At 36.4% G+C, this 15,794-nt stretch overlaps 1 protein-coding gene across 1 annotated transcript in view; it reads left to right on the top strand.

Annotated features, from left to right (window-relative positions):
• The window catches only part of LOC115429602 (voltage-dependent N-type calcium channel subunit alpha-1B-like), a 469,655-nt gene that overhangs the window by 205,421 nt on the left and 248,440 nt on the right, over positions 1-15,794 (top strand). The gene's annotated exons all lie outside the window — the stretch shown is intronic.

Below are 15,794 nucleotides of genomic sequence, written 5' to 3'. Positions count from 1 at the left end.
TCGAGGTCTTCCGTGATGCATACCGATGAATCCCAGCGCTGCAGGGGACTTTCTCAACTCAACAATAATCTGTTTTGTCTGGTTGACGCTGGTTGTCAGTGTACTGAGCTGCCAGCTGTTTGACCAGCTTTTCTACAGACTGACTCACTGTTGTTGCTGATCAGGCTGTCTGTCGAAAACTGTTTGGCTAATCAGGTGGGGCTGGAAATTTGGAGATATTTAGACAGAGCACAGAAGGATATGTGGAGTGACAATAAAAAGGGGTTACCGTACTCTCCGGACTATAGAGCGCACCTGAATATAAGCCACACCCACCAAATTTTAAAAGAGAAAAAAAAAAAAAATTGTACACATATAGGCCCATAGGATGGATTTGTGAAATACAAAAATTACACTGAAGATATTAACAATCGAGGATGTCAAACTTATTTTAATTCAGATTCCACATACAGACCAGTTAGATATCGAGTAGGTCAGACCAGTAAAATACTATCATATTAAACCTATAAATAATGAAAACAGAACATACATAAACAACAAACATACAACAACAAACATAAAAATAATAATAAATAATATAAACATAAAATTTTCTCTGTGTTTTAGTGTAAAAAAGTAAAATTACATGAAAATGTTTATATTAAAAAAACTTATTTTACAATTTTGTGGATAACCTGAAATGTCTTAAGATAAGTAAATGCAATTTTACCAATATTCTACCTGTTATTAAACGTTTTGTGTATTTGTAATTATAATGTGAGTTGTAATGCACATGAATGAATGAATGAATGAATGAATGAATATTTATTTATTTCAGTTATGTACAAAAACACATACATATAAAAAAACAACAACAAACAAACGTAAAATTAACACAGCTGGTAACTGAAAAAGGAAGAAGCTGAAGCCAGAGGTGTAGTTCTGCTTCTCCTACTCCCATCCTTACTCCAACTCCACACCTGAAGTTGCAGCAGATAAAACATTAACACGAACTAGTCTACGTTCAGTTTCTTAAGTCACTTTGAAATCATATTACTTTCATAGCCCTTGAGAATTTGACTACTTAAAGCTTGTTTGAAACTCGACAGCGAGCTACACAGTTTCACTTCATCCTTCAATTGGTTCCATAATTTGACACCAATAACAGAAACACAGACATATTTAACATTTGTTCTTGCTTTACATGTTTCATACACAAACATCCCTCTTAAATTATAATTCCCTTCTTTTAACTTAAAAATTTTTCTGAATACAAACAGGAAGACTTTTACTTTTAGCACGAAACATAATTTCCATTGTTTTTAAATACACAATATCAAACATTTAAATAAACCAGATTATACAAAAAGTGGATTATTTGATTGAAGATAACCTGCTTTATTCGTTACTCTAATAGCTTTTTTTCGGAGTTTAATTATCGGGTCTATATTAGTTTTGTACACATTGCCCCATATTTCCACACAGTAAATGTGTCAATGATAAACTGATAATCTGAGGCATAATATTGTTAAAATTGCAGTTGTTTTTCTTAAGACGTTTCCAGTTGTTCATGTTATTCAGATTTTTATATATGTAAACATTATCACAATTTAATTTGAATTTTTTTACTGTTATTATTTTACCGGTCCGGCCCGCTTGAGATCCTATTGGGCTGAATTTGGCCCCTGAACTAAAATGAGTTTGACACCCCTGATTTTGTGTGTCTTCATTTCTTAATCCTGCAGCCATTCAGCTATTTCATATTTCTGATATGACAGACCTTCTTCTGATTTTTCCATCGTCGCATTAGATTTAAAGAACATATGGGGTTGTTAGCAGTACCTAGCTAAAGGCTACAGAGTGCATCAGCAGTTTTCTAATGAACTAAATTCGTATAGCCAGTGGCTTTGGTTGCCATATGCCCTGTATCTGTGAAAACACTGTGCTTTAATCTGATCACATCCATCCCCAGTGAACGTAAAGGTGGTCTGTACCCATGCATGTATGTGACTCATTCATGTACACGACAAAGACGGAGTGACAAATGTGTTTTACAAATGTCCACGTTGCTATAAAATATATAAAGTCCAAATCCAACATTCTGTTTGTTGGTTTAGTCAAGTTCTAATGTCCACACATATGCATTTGTTTCTGTATTTAGATCCAATCTGGATATATGTGAAGCATGTACAGCAGGAAAAAGTAAAGCTAAACTAAAGTTTCAGGGGGAAAAAAAATAAAGTGGTCGTATGTAGTGTGACCCCCCTTTGTACAAAATTATCAAAAATGAACAAAATGATCAACAAAATAAGTAAAAATGACCAAAATAATCAACAAAAAGAAAAAAATAATCAACTAAACAAAATTATTAACAAAATGAGGAAAAAAAAAGAATAAATGGCCAACAAGATGAACAAAATTGTCAACAAAATGTGTAAAAATGAGCTAAATAACTGACAAAATGAACAAAATAATAAACAAGAAGAAAATAATCAACAAAACGAATAAAATAATCAACAAAATGAACAAAAAGGAACAAAATATCAACAAGATGAGCAAAATAGTAAACAAAATGAGTAAAAATGAAAAGAACAATCAAAAAAATTATCAACAAAATAAGTAAAAATCACCAAAATAGTCAACAAAAACAAGAAAGTAATCAACAAAACAAATCAAAAAATAATCAACAAAATAAACTAGTCAAAAAAATTAGTAAAAATTAAAAGAAAAAAATCAACAAAATCCACAAAATTATCAAAAAATGAGTAAAAATTACCAAAATAATCATAAAAAAAAGAAAATAATCAACAAAACAAATCAAATAATCAACAAAATGCAACAAAGTTACCAACAAAATGAGTAAAACTAACCAAAATGATCAACAAAATGACTAAAAATTACCAAAATAATCAACAAAAAAAGAAAGTATTCAACAAAATGACCAAATGGTAAACAAGATGAACAAAATAGTCAACAAAATGTGTAAAAAATGACCAAAATAATCAACAAAAAGAAGAAAACAATCAACAAAAAAAAACAAATAATCAACAAAATGAACGAAACAGTCAACAAAATGAGTAAAAATGTTGAAAAAAATCAACAAAATCCACAAAATTATAAAAAAAAATGAGTAAAAATTACCAAAATAATAATGAGAAAAAAGAAAATAATCAACAAAACAAATCAAATAATCAACAAAATGGACAAAATTATCAACAAAATGAGTAAAAATTTCCAAAATAATATACAAAAAAGAAAGTAATCAACAAAATGAACAAATGGTAAACAAGATGAACAAAATAGTCAACAAAATGTGTAAACAATGACCAAAACAATCAACAAAAAGAAGAAAATAATCAACAAAAAAACCCAAATAATCAACAAAATGAACGAAACAGTCAACCAAATGAGTAAAAATGTTTTAAAAAATCCACAAAATTATCAAAAAAATGAGTAAAAATTACCAAAATAATAATAAAAAAGAAAATAATCAACAAAACAAATCAAATAATCAACAAAATGAACAAAATTACCAACAAAATTAGTAAAACTGACCAAAATGATCAACAAAATGAGTAAAAATTACCAAAATAATCAACAAAAAAAGAAAGTAATCAACAAAATGACCAAATGGTAAACAAGATGAACAAAATAGTCAGCAAAATGTGTAAAAAATTACCAAAATAATCAACAAAAAGAAGAAAATAATCAACAAAACAAATCAAATAATTAACAAAATGAACTAAATAGTCAAAAAAATGACTAAAAATGTAAAAAAAAAATCAAAATCCACAAAATTATCAAAAAAATGACTAAAATTACCAAAATAGTTAAAAAAAAGAAAATAATCAACAAAACAAATCAAATAATCAACAAAATGAACAAAATTATCAACAAATTGAGTAAAAATGACCAAAATAATCAACAAAATGAACTAATTAACAAGAAGAAAATAACCAAACAAATCAAATCGTTAACAAAATGAGTGAAATAATCATGTTAATTCAAACAGCTTCTGGTTAGTGTGACCTCCCTTTGACCTGAACACGTCTTCAACCTTTTATTTCAGTTAATATTAGATTTACTGCATTAATTACCTCCGCCAAGGAGGTTATGTTTTTGCCAAGATTTGTTTGTTTGTTTGTCTGTCCGTTAGTGTGCAACATAACCCAAAAAGTTATGGACAGATTTTGATGAAATTTTCAGGGTTTGTTGGAAATGGGATAAGGAAGAAATGATTAAATTTTGGTGGTGATCGGGGGTGGGGGGGCCCATGGGGGGGGCGCCGACCACAAAATTTCATCAAAATCTGTCCATAACTTTTTGAGTTATGTTGCACACTAACGGACAGACAGACAGACAGACAAACAAACAAACAAACCCTGGCAAAAACATAACCTCCTTGGCGTGGGGGGGCCCACGGGGGGGGCCACTGATCAGCCTTGGCGGAGGTCTGCGCTCTCCGAGTGCTTCTAGTTTTCTGTTGTTTTATCCCAGGTTTCATTCAACACATGTCACATGTTTCTAATTGTTGGTGCTGCTTCTTATTATGGGGTCAGAGGTCACAGTAAGCACTGACTTTAACCTTTACAACATACTTAGTTCTGTTTTTTTTTTGTTTGTTTTTCTTTTAAGGCTGTGCACATATAGTATTTCCTGTATTTTCTTGTATCTGGAAAAAAAAAAAAAAAGAGAAATAAACCTTTATGCTTATTTCAACCCTGAAAAAACATCAAAGGTAAAGGTGGAATAAGACTTTTATGCAGGACTGTGTATTAGTTAAATTCTTTATTCTGACTGGTTATATGTTTTTTTTTTTTTTCCTATATAAATGATCTTTTTATGGGTATCAAACTAGTGCTGTACTGTACGCAGTTAAAACCTGGAATCTAATTGATTCATTTACTTAATGGAAGCGATAAAATCATCTTCAAATCAATCATATCATTTTTTATTTAATGTAATTTTGTCAAAGTATTGATTTTTTTTCTGGTAAATTGCAGTGTAATAAGATAACGGTCAAAGTGATCGATTCCCGGATCACCCTGTTGAGACCGACCGGCTGTAGATTATCCACATCACACACTTTTCTCATCCTTTCTATTACTTTCTTGTAATAAGTAAAAAGACATAAAAGTCGTGAGAGCAGCATGTGGTATTATTACACTTTGCACATGGATCATGTTCATCCCTTTTCTGTTTTACATGTTTGATCGCTGCTTTTAAGGTGGACCGCATTTTAGAAAATAATGAAAACTAATAACTAGCAAACCTGCTCTAAAAACGAATTAAAACGAACTGAATTAGAGAAAAAAAAGTCCAAACTGAATAAAACTAAACTATAATGAACAATCCAAAACTATTATAACCTTGATAAATGAGGCATAATATTGTATAAACTGCATTAATTTTTCTCAAAAAACTTTAGATTGTTCATGTTATTCACATTTTTTTAAAGTCTAGTTTGTAGATGTAAACATTTTCATAAAGTAATTCAACTTTCTCCACTGTAAAACAAAGAGAAACATTCGGAGTTGTCATTATTTATAGTTTATTATGTCATTATTTTACCGATCTGACCCGTTTGAGATCATGTCGATTCTTTTGTGTGTACGAGCGTGACGCCCCAGGATTAGATGAAGAAACAGAAAGCAGGAAGTGGAGGTGTTTGGAGCTGAACGGTGCCGACACATCCTGCGTCGTAGCCTAATTATATGAATTAAATGCAGAGGAAACTGCAGATGCGTCTGCGTCTGACGATGCTGGGGGCTGTTTGTTATATAGAATACCACATCACACCCTCTGTCCATAAATAACCTATAATGAATTCAAGTGTGTCCCCAGGCCTCGGTATAGGTCACCTTCTTTTCTCTTCTTGTTTTTTTCACTTCATGCGTTCCCAGTGGAAATAAATACGAACTGGAGGGTCTTTACTGGAGTGTTTCTGCTACATGTACCTTTATGCGTCTTCCCCAGTGCATTTCACAGGAAAATATTGGAGTCTTTCAGGCCTTTACACTAGAACCCGACCGATTAGTCGGGCCAATTATAGCTTATCACCGATTAATCAACATCGGCCAATATGTAACCAATTTATTAACTTTTTTGCTGCGGAGATTCTGTCGCTCGCTGCTCCTGTGTGTGTGTGTGTGTGTGTGTGCGCGCATGTGCGTGCTGCCCGGACAGTTAGAGGAACAGTAAAGCCTGTAAGTTTCACTTTCACTTCTGCTCGGATAATCAGCTGTCACCCCCCCACACACAAGCACACAATCACGGAATCATGGATTGCCGCTGAACTAATCCCCCCACTCCGGCTCTGACCTACACCCACCTCACCCCCCCGTCCGAAAGTCATGGACCGACCCTCCCCCAGTCTTATGAACTATACACACCCCTGTCCATGCACTTCCTGTCTACCTCACAGTTTCGTTCTGCGGGTACGTCTGGGTGTTAATAGTGTAGGGGAGACCAGGGACAGTTGTATAGGGCGTCCCATATTTGTGACTTCTTTTCCGATCAAGCTCTTAATTTGACCAGTTAATCTCTTATATATTAGTAAGGCCCCCCAAAAAATTCAGCCGAATCTGTAAAGTTTTAGACCCCCTCCCACCACCATCTTTAGGGTGCCCGTCAGCCGAATGCAGAAAACCTATTTTTCAATGGAAAATCATGCATTTGTGGGTTAGTTCTGCCATATTTGCTCATGCAAATGTCATATTAGAGGTTTTGGGGGATGCTACTGTCGTTTATGAAGCTCTGAAATCATGTACAGGTCAAAGGTCACATGATTTTAGACAAGGTTAAGGTCATTTGACACTGAAAAATGGGTAAAATCACACGCTTTGCTGATTTCTTTCTTGCCTAGTCGTATTTCACAGACCTGCACTCAGGGCTTTCACTGGAGAACATTTGATCCTAGATTAGCCATCTGGTACCCTCCCTTTTCTTCAGTTCAGCAGGTACCAGATTTCTTTTTCCAGAGAAGGGTAACACATTTTCAGTGTAAAAATGCCAAGTCCTCCCAAAGGCAAAACACCCAAGAGTAGTGACGAGAAGAAGGTGAAGCACCCTGGGGAAGGGAAAGAGAAAAGGTGGTCCTACAGATGAATGGGAGCAAGTTACTGGCCCTTCACTCAGCTGACAGGCACCCTAAAGATGGTGGTGGTGGTGGGTCTAAAACTTTACGGATTGGGCCGGAATTTTTGGGGGGAGTTACTAATATATAAGAGATAAACTGGTCAAATTAGGAGCTTGATCGGAAAAGAAGCCCCAAAAATTGGACGCCCTACAGTTGTAACATGGGTCAGTTGTAACTCTTGCAGTGGCTCCCATCAGGAACAACTTAGGACTCACCAAAGTCACTCTGCACATGCTCAGTTTAGTCCTTAGTCCACATGGGAAGTTCTAGTGCTGTGAGGCAGACACATCCAGATGTGTGAGTGAAAACATCATTTTGTGCTCAGTCATATTTCTGTTGTAATTATTTATGTGATTCCATAGTTTGCTTTGTAGTTGGACTCATTGAAGATAGGTGCTGCTTACATTTTAAAGAATGATTTACCAAACAATTATTATGTCACTACTTATAAAATATGGGGCGTATGTTTGACACCCCTGCATTAACTAGGGCTGTGTATTGGCAAGAATCTGGCGATATGATACAAATCACAATACTAGGATCACAATACGATATATCATGATACTGTTAAAAAGGCGTTTGTTTGTTTTTTGTAAATGATTATCTCCTGGAAGAATTGAATTATACCACAAATATGCACAAATACTAAACACATTTTTATTTGATCAGAACAGGATCTAATGCTATTTCACAAAATGTTCCTGTGTTCACACTGAAATTCTGTTTTACAGACATTACAGTTTAAAATCCTGTTCAAATGTTCATATTTGATTTGTTCAGAACTCACATTGTAACATTATTTTTGTGCGATCCCATCAAAGGAACTAACATCTGCCTCTCAGACAGAAAAAAGGGCTTTTAGGATGCTTCAAATAACCATTATGAAATAACAGTGTGAAATAATAATAAATAAGATATAAAGAATAAAGGAAAAAGAACATCCGCCATATCTGCATTTGAATAAATACCTAAAAATATCGATACATACTTTTTAATATCGATACAGTATTGTGAAATGAAATATTGCGATATATTGCACAACCTATATTTTCTAACACCCCTAAGTATTAACACTACCGTTCCATTGTGTTGTCGTCGGCTCTGAGTGAGATTTCATTTAATCCAACATCCTTAACTCATGGCAGCAGCGCCGTTGAACTGAACTCATCTTTTATGGATCTGATGGAGAGGGTGTAGCGTTCACGCTGCCAGTTTTCAACCAAATAAAGGCAGCGAGTCTGAGTCTGGGAGGAAGTCGTAAAGTTTGTGTGATGAGATGATGAAACGGCAAAGTAATTTGGAAGATGTAGAAGGACGAGTGTAGAGGCAGAAGCGAAGCAGAGCAACACAGTGAGACATTTATCCTGTTGTGTGGGCCGCTGCCTCTGACAGCTCAGATATGTGTGTGTGTGTGTGTGTCGCTACCACACACACACTCGGGTGCATACATAATATAGATCTACCAGCCTGCTGATTCAGCCGCCCCGAACCTCCCATCACAATTACAGCCAGCGTGTGGCAGCGCTTCGACACTGGCGTCTGCAAAATGTCACAGTGCTTCACACGGCCCATCAGTCGGAGGGTCCGCCCCCCGCTAACAGGCTGCCATGAGGGGGGGGCCGACTCCCAGAACCCCCTGGGGTCCAACAAGCATGAATAGCGGGCCTGTGGTATCTCAGTCAGAACCCAAGTGTACAGTCAGTTTTTGGCAAACGGAGCTCTGACGGTGACAAAGTGCGACAAACCTGATATTCTGTGACTCTGATTACTCTGGGAATTTATCGCAGGAGTATTGAAATACGGTGTCTGGGAGGAGTTCTGAGTTTCTGTAATTGTCTATCACTCTGCACCAAGGTTATTATTGTTAACAAAAACTAACGAAATGACGAAAACTAGAATTGTAAAAACATTTTCGTTAACCAAAATAAATAAAAACTATAATTAAAAGAAAAAAAACGATAACTAACTGAAACTGTACTGTGTGTTTACAAAACTAACTAAAACAGATAAAAATTATGGATACAATTCCCTTCATTTTTGTCTTTGTCAATGTTGGATTGATATGAAATCGATTTATTTCCCTCAAGAAATTTTAGCTGCTGGCACCATACAACACTTCACAGTCCGTCACTTCTCGTCACTTGTGGTTTCCAGTCGTCTTCTGGTCCCCACTCTACCTGGAAACATGGAGACTAAAGTTGGGAGAAAGCAGCAGAGTCCTGTCTGGGATTTATTTGAATATGACGACAAAGAAGATAGAAGATATAAAAAAAATAAATAAAACTAAACTAAAACTAAGCATTTAGAAAATAACAAAAACTAATAAAAACTAGTAAACCTGCTCTAAAAACTAATTAAAACTAACTGAATTAGAGAAAAAAAAAGTCAAAACTAAATAAAACTAAACTATAATGAAAAATCCAAAACTATTAGAACCTTGCTCTGCACATTTTAATTCTAAATTGCTATAAATATTAGGGCAAGAATCTGGTGGTACGATACAAATCGCAATACTAGGATCATGATACAATATATGACAATACTATTAAAAAGGCTTTTTTTGTTGGTTTTGTTTCTTTTTTAAGAGATTATTTCCTGGACAAATTGAATTACACCAGAAATCTGCACAAATACTGAACACATTTTTATTTGATCCCAACAGGATCTAATGCTATATCACAAAATGTTCCAGAACTTAAATTCAGTTTTACAGACATTACAGTTTAAGATCCTGTTCAAATGTTCATATTCTATTAGTTCAGAACTAACACACAGAACATTATTTTTGTGCGATCTCAACAAAGGAACTAATATTTTTTAATAAATGAGTGTTAAATATTCTTAAACAAAATATAAACATAAAAGAAAAACAAAAAAACAAAAATGAACCTCCACAATATCTGCATTTGAATAAATACCTAAAAATATCGATACAGTACTTTTTTTAATATCGATACAGTATTATGAAATGAAATATCATGATATATTACAGAACTGAAATTTTATTACAGCCCTACTTTTCACACCACGTAGGACGTTGATTTTACGTGCACTGATATGTTATCTGGGGTGGATAGTCCATTTATTTATTTATTATGTTTCATTGTGTTTTTATCTTAGTATTTTAGCTTTATTTTATTTTTATTATGTTTTTATTGCATTTATTTTACTGTACAGTCCTTTAGAAACCTTTGTGTTTGTTTAAATGTGTGCTTCATAAAAAAAAAGGAAAAAAAAATGGATTGCATTGGATTTAAAACATCTACTCCATGCACCAATGCATGCAGTAATGTATTTAAATGGGAAACTAACTGAATTAATCAGCACTTGTCTCATTTCTGTCTCATTAAATCTAAATCATTAAAACTATAATCAAAACATTATTTTTCTGCAATCCCAACAAAGGAGCTAACATTATTTAATAAAAGAATGTTAAACAATAATGAATAAAATATGAACAAAAAAGAAAAAACAACAAAAATGAACCTCCACAATATCTGCATTTGAATAAATACCCAAAAATATCCATACAGTATTTTTTAATATCGATACAGTATTGTGAAATGAAATGTCACGATATATTACAGAACCAATATTTTCTTACAACCCTTATAAATATTCATATAAATACCAAATTTCTTATTTTTCTGTTATGTTTCATCATTCACTCATTTGTGGTTTTTCTACTTGTATTCTTTTCTGCACTTGCTTGTTATTTGTTGCTGAGTTAACACCACTGTTTACTGTGACATTTACCCACCATGGGATAAATAAAGACGTACAGTCACTGAAAAAAAATTATTAGACCATCAAAAGTCATCGAAAACAATAGTTATGCAATCCAGTCCTAACTCCTGTGTGTGTCATGTGACTAAAACAGACCGAAAAGAAAACATGGAATGTCTAAAAGCACTGCTTGTGTCAGTACAATGACGTAGATACTGATGGAAGAACTGAAGTGAGTTTGGTTATTGTCAAGAAAACCTGTTAAATGCATAGATATCAGCTCTGAAATGAAACTACTATGAGCTGTTTTTGTTGGTATCATTATATTTGTCCAAACAAATGGACCTTTAGTGATAGAAATATATAAGAGATTATAGACAGGGTGCGATTTGTCAAAAAAACAGAGGGGGGATGTTTGTTTTTTGTTTTTTTGTCGGATCGGGGGGGGGGGCAGGCAATGCTGGTGTGAAACTAAAGTGAAACGTTACATCCTTTCAACGTCCAACTCCTGGTTCTGTTCCTCTATTATTCAGCAGATCTTACACGAAATTTTCACAACTTCTAACCGGTATCCACTGGACCCCTTCCACTGCTCTATGCCCCCCCCACAAATGCTGGGCCCCAGGAATTTGTCACGTTTACCCCCCCTACGGCGTCCCAGTGCATTGGGACGTTTGCGAATTCTGAGACTGCCGACAGTTCAGTTTAGGTGAACGTTAGTGTCAGTGATGTAGGATACAGGTGGAAGAAAACTGACACAACCTGCTGTTATTTACAATGGATGGTTGGCCCCCCCAGGATGACATTCATTGACCAAAAGTAGGGATGTAAAACCCAGAGGGGTGGGTACACCCCCCCCCCCCAAACAAATCGCACCCTGATTATAGAGATAATATATGAGAAATAGAAGAAAACAAGAGCAGTCTAATAATTTTTTTGGCGGCTGTATCTTATCGTATCTTATCTTATCTTATCTTATCTTATCTTACCTTATCTTACCTTACCTTACCTTACCTTACCTTACCTTACCTTACCTTACCTTACCTTACCTTATCTTACCTTACCTTACCTTATCTTACCTTATGTTATCTTTCCTTACCTTACCTTATCTTGTCTTATCTTACCTCATCTTTCCTTTTCTTACCTTGTCTTATCTTATCTTATCTTACTTTACAATTCCTGACCTTATTTTATCTTTCCTTACCTTACCTTATCTTATCTTGTCTTATCTTACCTTTCCTTTCCTTATCTTGTCTTATCTTATCTTATCTTATCTTATCTTGTCTTATCTTACCTTTCCTTTCCTTATCTTGTCTTATCTTATCTTATCTTATCTTACAATTCCTTACCTTACCTTACCTTACCTTAACTTACCTTTCCTTACCTTACCTTACCTTATCTTACCTTATTTTACCTTTCCTTACCTTATGTTTTCTTTTCTTTTCTTTTATCTTTGACTTAGAAAAACCCAGAGTTTCATCTGTTTTTTGTTTTTTTTTTAAAGCAGCGTATGATGTTCGTCACCAATTTTTCATCAAATCTGGATTAAATGGATTTTTTAAGGATTTTATTTGATCTTGAGATCAAAGTTGAATCACATTTGGTGGTTATGGATCGTTTTGTACGTACGAACTCCAAAGTAAATCCAATCATGATAATAATATGACCTTTTATAACATCAGAATCAGTATGGCGTCTATTTCCAGGTAAGTAAACAAGGCTCACATTACCAGGACTTTGCTTCAGTGGTTCGGTGCATACGTAGAACATGGAATAAGAGAAACATGCAGTAAAAAATAAAATAAATAAACAAGTAAGAAAAAGTTACAAATACACAGTGTGGACAGAACCAGTGGGTTGAGTCAGACTATAACGGTACCAGTTGTGGTTGTGTGCAGATAGTGCAGGTGCCTCTGAAGTGCAAAGTGTGCAGAATACGCTCACCTGAGTACCAGAAGGTTCAACATGAGTCAGTTTACCTCTGCAACTGTCACTGGAACCTGTCTGAAATGAATGAAGGTGTGACTGAGCCTTGAACAGTTAATAAACCAACATGAGTGTGTGTTCGTACACACCACATGCACCGCTTTAATTTGTCACGGCTGTTCGTCTGTGGAAAAATGTCCGTTTTTTTTTTTCCTGAGCTGTAATTCTCATTGAATTGAACAGTTGTTTCGCCGTGATATGATGAGCTTTTTGTGGCAGCACGTTCCCATGGACTGGGACTTTTTTAATTACTTTTTTTTTTAAAGATATATAAATACGAAGAAGTCAACATTTTTCTAATGAGGCAAGTTTGGAAAACTTGTAGTTTAGTGGGCCAAGTCGCTTAAAAATACATATTTATTCACAGCTGTAGAGTGAAACAAATTCATGAGGAAAAGTTTGCTTCATTAGTTTGTTTGGTTCCCGGTGGGTCAGGGTTTGGGGGACGTTTCTGACTGGGAACTCTTTAAAATGAAATAAAGATCCAAAATGTTGAAGTCAGACAGTTTGCATATTGCTGCTGTATTTAGATTTAGATTAGATTTAATTTATTGGTCCCCGTGGGGAAATTCGTCTTCACTGACTGAAACATTACAAGAACTAGAAGCACTCAGAGAGCGCAGACCTCCGCCAAGGCTGATCAGTGCCCCCTCCCCGATCACCACCAAAATTTTATCATTTCTTCCTTATCCCATTTCCAACAAACCCTGAAAATTTCATCCAAATCTGTCCATAATTTTTTGAGTTATGTTGCACACTAACGATCAGTGGCCCCCCCTCGTGGGCCCCCCCACCCCTGATCACCACCAAAATTTAATCTTTTCTTCCTCATCCCATTTCCAACAAACCCTGAAAATTTCATCCAAATCTGTCCATAACTTTTTGAGTTATGTTGCACACTAACGGACAGACAAACAAACAAACAAACAAACAGACAGACAAACAAACAAACAAACCCTGGCAAAAACATAACCTCCTTGGCGGAGGTAAAAAGACATTACATAACATACAAGAAAAAGATAACATAACATTACAAGAAAAAGACAGCAACATTATACAACACAGACAACAACAACAACAGTAGGGGCAGACATAACAAAAAGAGACATTGATGGAGTGACAGTTGCAGACTGGTCAGCCTGTCAGCGGGGCCTGGTGTTTAGGGCGGCTAGGGCTGCGGGGATCAGGCTTTTCCCAAGACGGGCCCTCCTGAATTTTAATGTCCTGTACCTGCGTCCTGAGGGTAGTGGGATGAAGTAGCGGTGTAATGGGTGTGTGATGTCCTGGACTATTGTGTTTGCCATTCGGGTGATAGATCTGTTATTACCTCCGCCAAGGAGGTTATGTTTTTGCCAGGGTTTGTTTGTTTGTCTGTCTGTCTGTCTCTGTTTGTCTGTCCGTTAGTGTGCAACATAACTCAAAAAGTTATGGACAGATTTTGATGAAATTTTCAGGGTTTGTTGGAAATGGGATAAGGAAGAAATGATTACATTTTGGTGGTGATTGGGGGTGGGGGAGCCCACGGGGGGGCCCATTTCCAACAAACTCTGAAAATTTCATCAAAATCTGTCCATAACTTTTTGAGTTATGTTGCACACTAACGGACAGACAGACAAACAAACAAACCCTGGCAAAAACATAACCTCCTTGGTGTGGGGGGGGCCCACAGGGGGGGGCCACTGATCAGCCTTGGCGGAGGTCTGCGCTCTCCGAGTGCTTCTAGTTTAGTTCTGTGAGATTGGGTGTGGGGAGGCCAATGATTTTAGCAGCTGTATTTGTGATGCGTGTGAATTTGGCTCGGTTAGTGACGGAAAGCATGGTATAAAAACATGTGGAGCAGTACAGGAGGATGGGTTGGATGATACTTTTGTAGAGTAACAACAGGAGGTGGGGTGCAACATGTAATCCTTTAAGTTTGCGGATGGCTGACAGTCTTTGTTGGCTCCTTTTTTGAATGTCCGTGGTGTGCTGATCAAAGCTGAGTTTACTGTCCAGAGTTATTCCTAGATATTTGAAGGTGTCAACTGACTCAACTGTTTGTGTGTTTACGATAATGGGATCCTGGGGTGAGGTGGCGTTAAACCATAGTTCCTTAGTCTTGTTGACATTGATCTCCAGATAACTGTCTGTGCATAGCTTGGTGAGGTGGGTGACTGTGTTGTGGTACTCCAGAGTGGATTGATTGTCGGAGAGAAGTGCAAGGATGGCTGTGTCGTCTGAGTATTTTAGGTATGTTGTGGTGGGTGAGATGCTGCAGCAGTCGTTGATGTAGAGTACATACAGGAAAGGGCTCAACACACATCCCTGTGGGACCCCGGTGTTGATGGTGAGTACAGGGGATGTGGTTGAGCCCACCCTTACTGCTTGCAGTCTGTCGGTGAGGAAGTTATGGGTGAGATGGATCAGCTGAGGGGGGATGTTGAGATGATGTAGCTTCTGGATCAGTAGATGCTTCTGCAGGGAGTTGAAGGCGGAACTGAAGTCCACGAAGAGGATCCTGGCGAAGTTGCCTGGGGAGTCCAGGTGCTGGAGGAGGAGGTGCAGCAGGCAGGCCACAGCGTCCTCAGTGCCTCTCTTAGCCTTATAGGCAAATTGGAGGGGGTCCAGGTGTGGGGTGACAAGTGGAAGGATGATGTTCAGCAGTAGTTTCTCCAGGCACTTCATTATTATGGACGTGAGGGCTATGGGGCGGTAGTGGTTGAGTTCTGTGGGTCTGGGTTTTTTCGGTATTGGGATTATGGTTGCAGTTTTCCATAGTGTGGGTACTGTGGCAGTCCGGTATGATTGGCAGAAGAGTGAGGCTTATTCAAGCTTAAGGCTTTATTTCAGCTGACGATAAACACTTAGTATATGAGCAACTACGTACAGATGCAGAAAGACATGATGGTGTATTTATGTGAAGTCAAATAGGGTTAAACAGAAATATTCGGACAGCGACACAAGTTTTGTTATTTTAGCTGTTTAC

This window comes from Sphaeramia orbicularis, chromosome 12, assembly GCF_902148855.1.
Source record: "Sphaeramia orbicularis chromosome 12, fSphaOr1.1, whole genome shotgun sequence".
Lineage (NCBI taxonomy): Eukaryota > Metazoa > Chordata > Actinopteri > Kurtiformes > Apogonidae > Sphaeramia > Sphaeramia orbicularis.
This window is presented reverse-complemented; position numbering and strand designations above follow the sequence as displayed.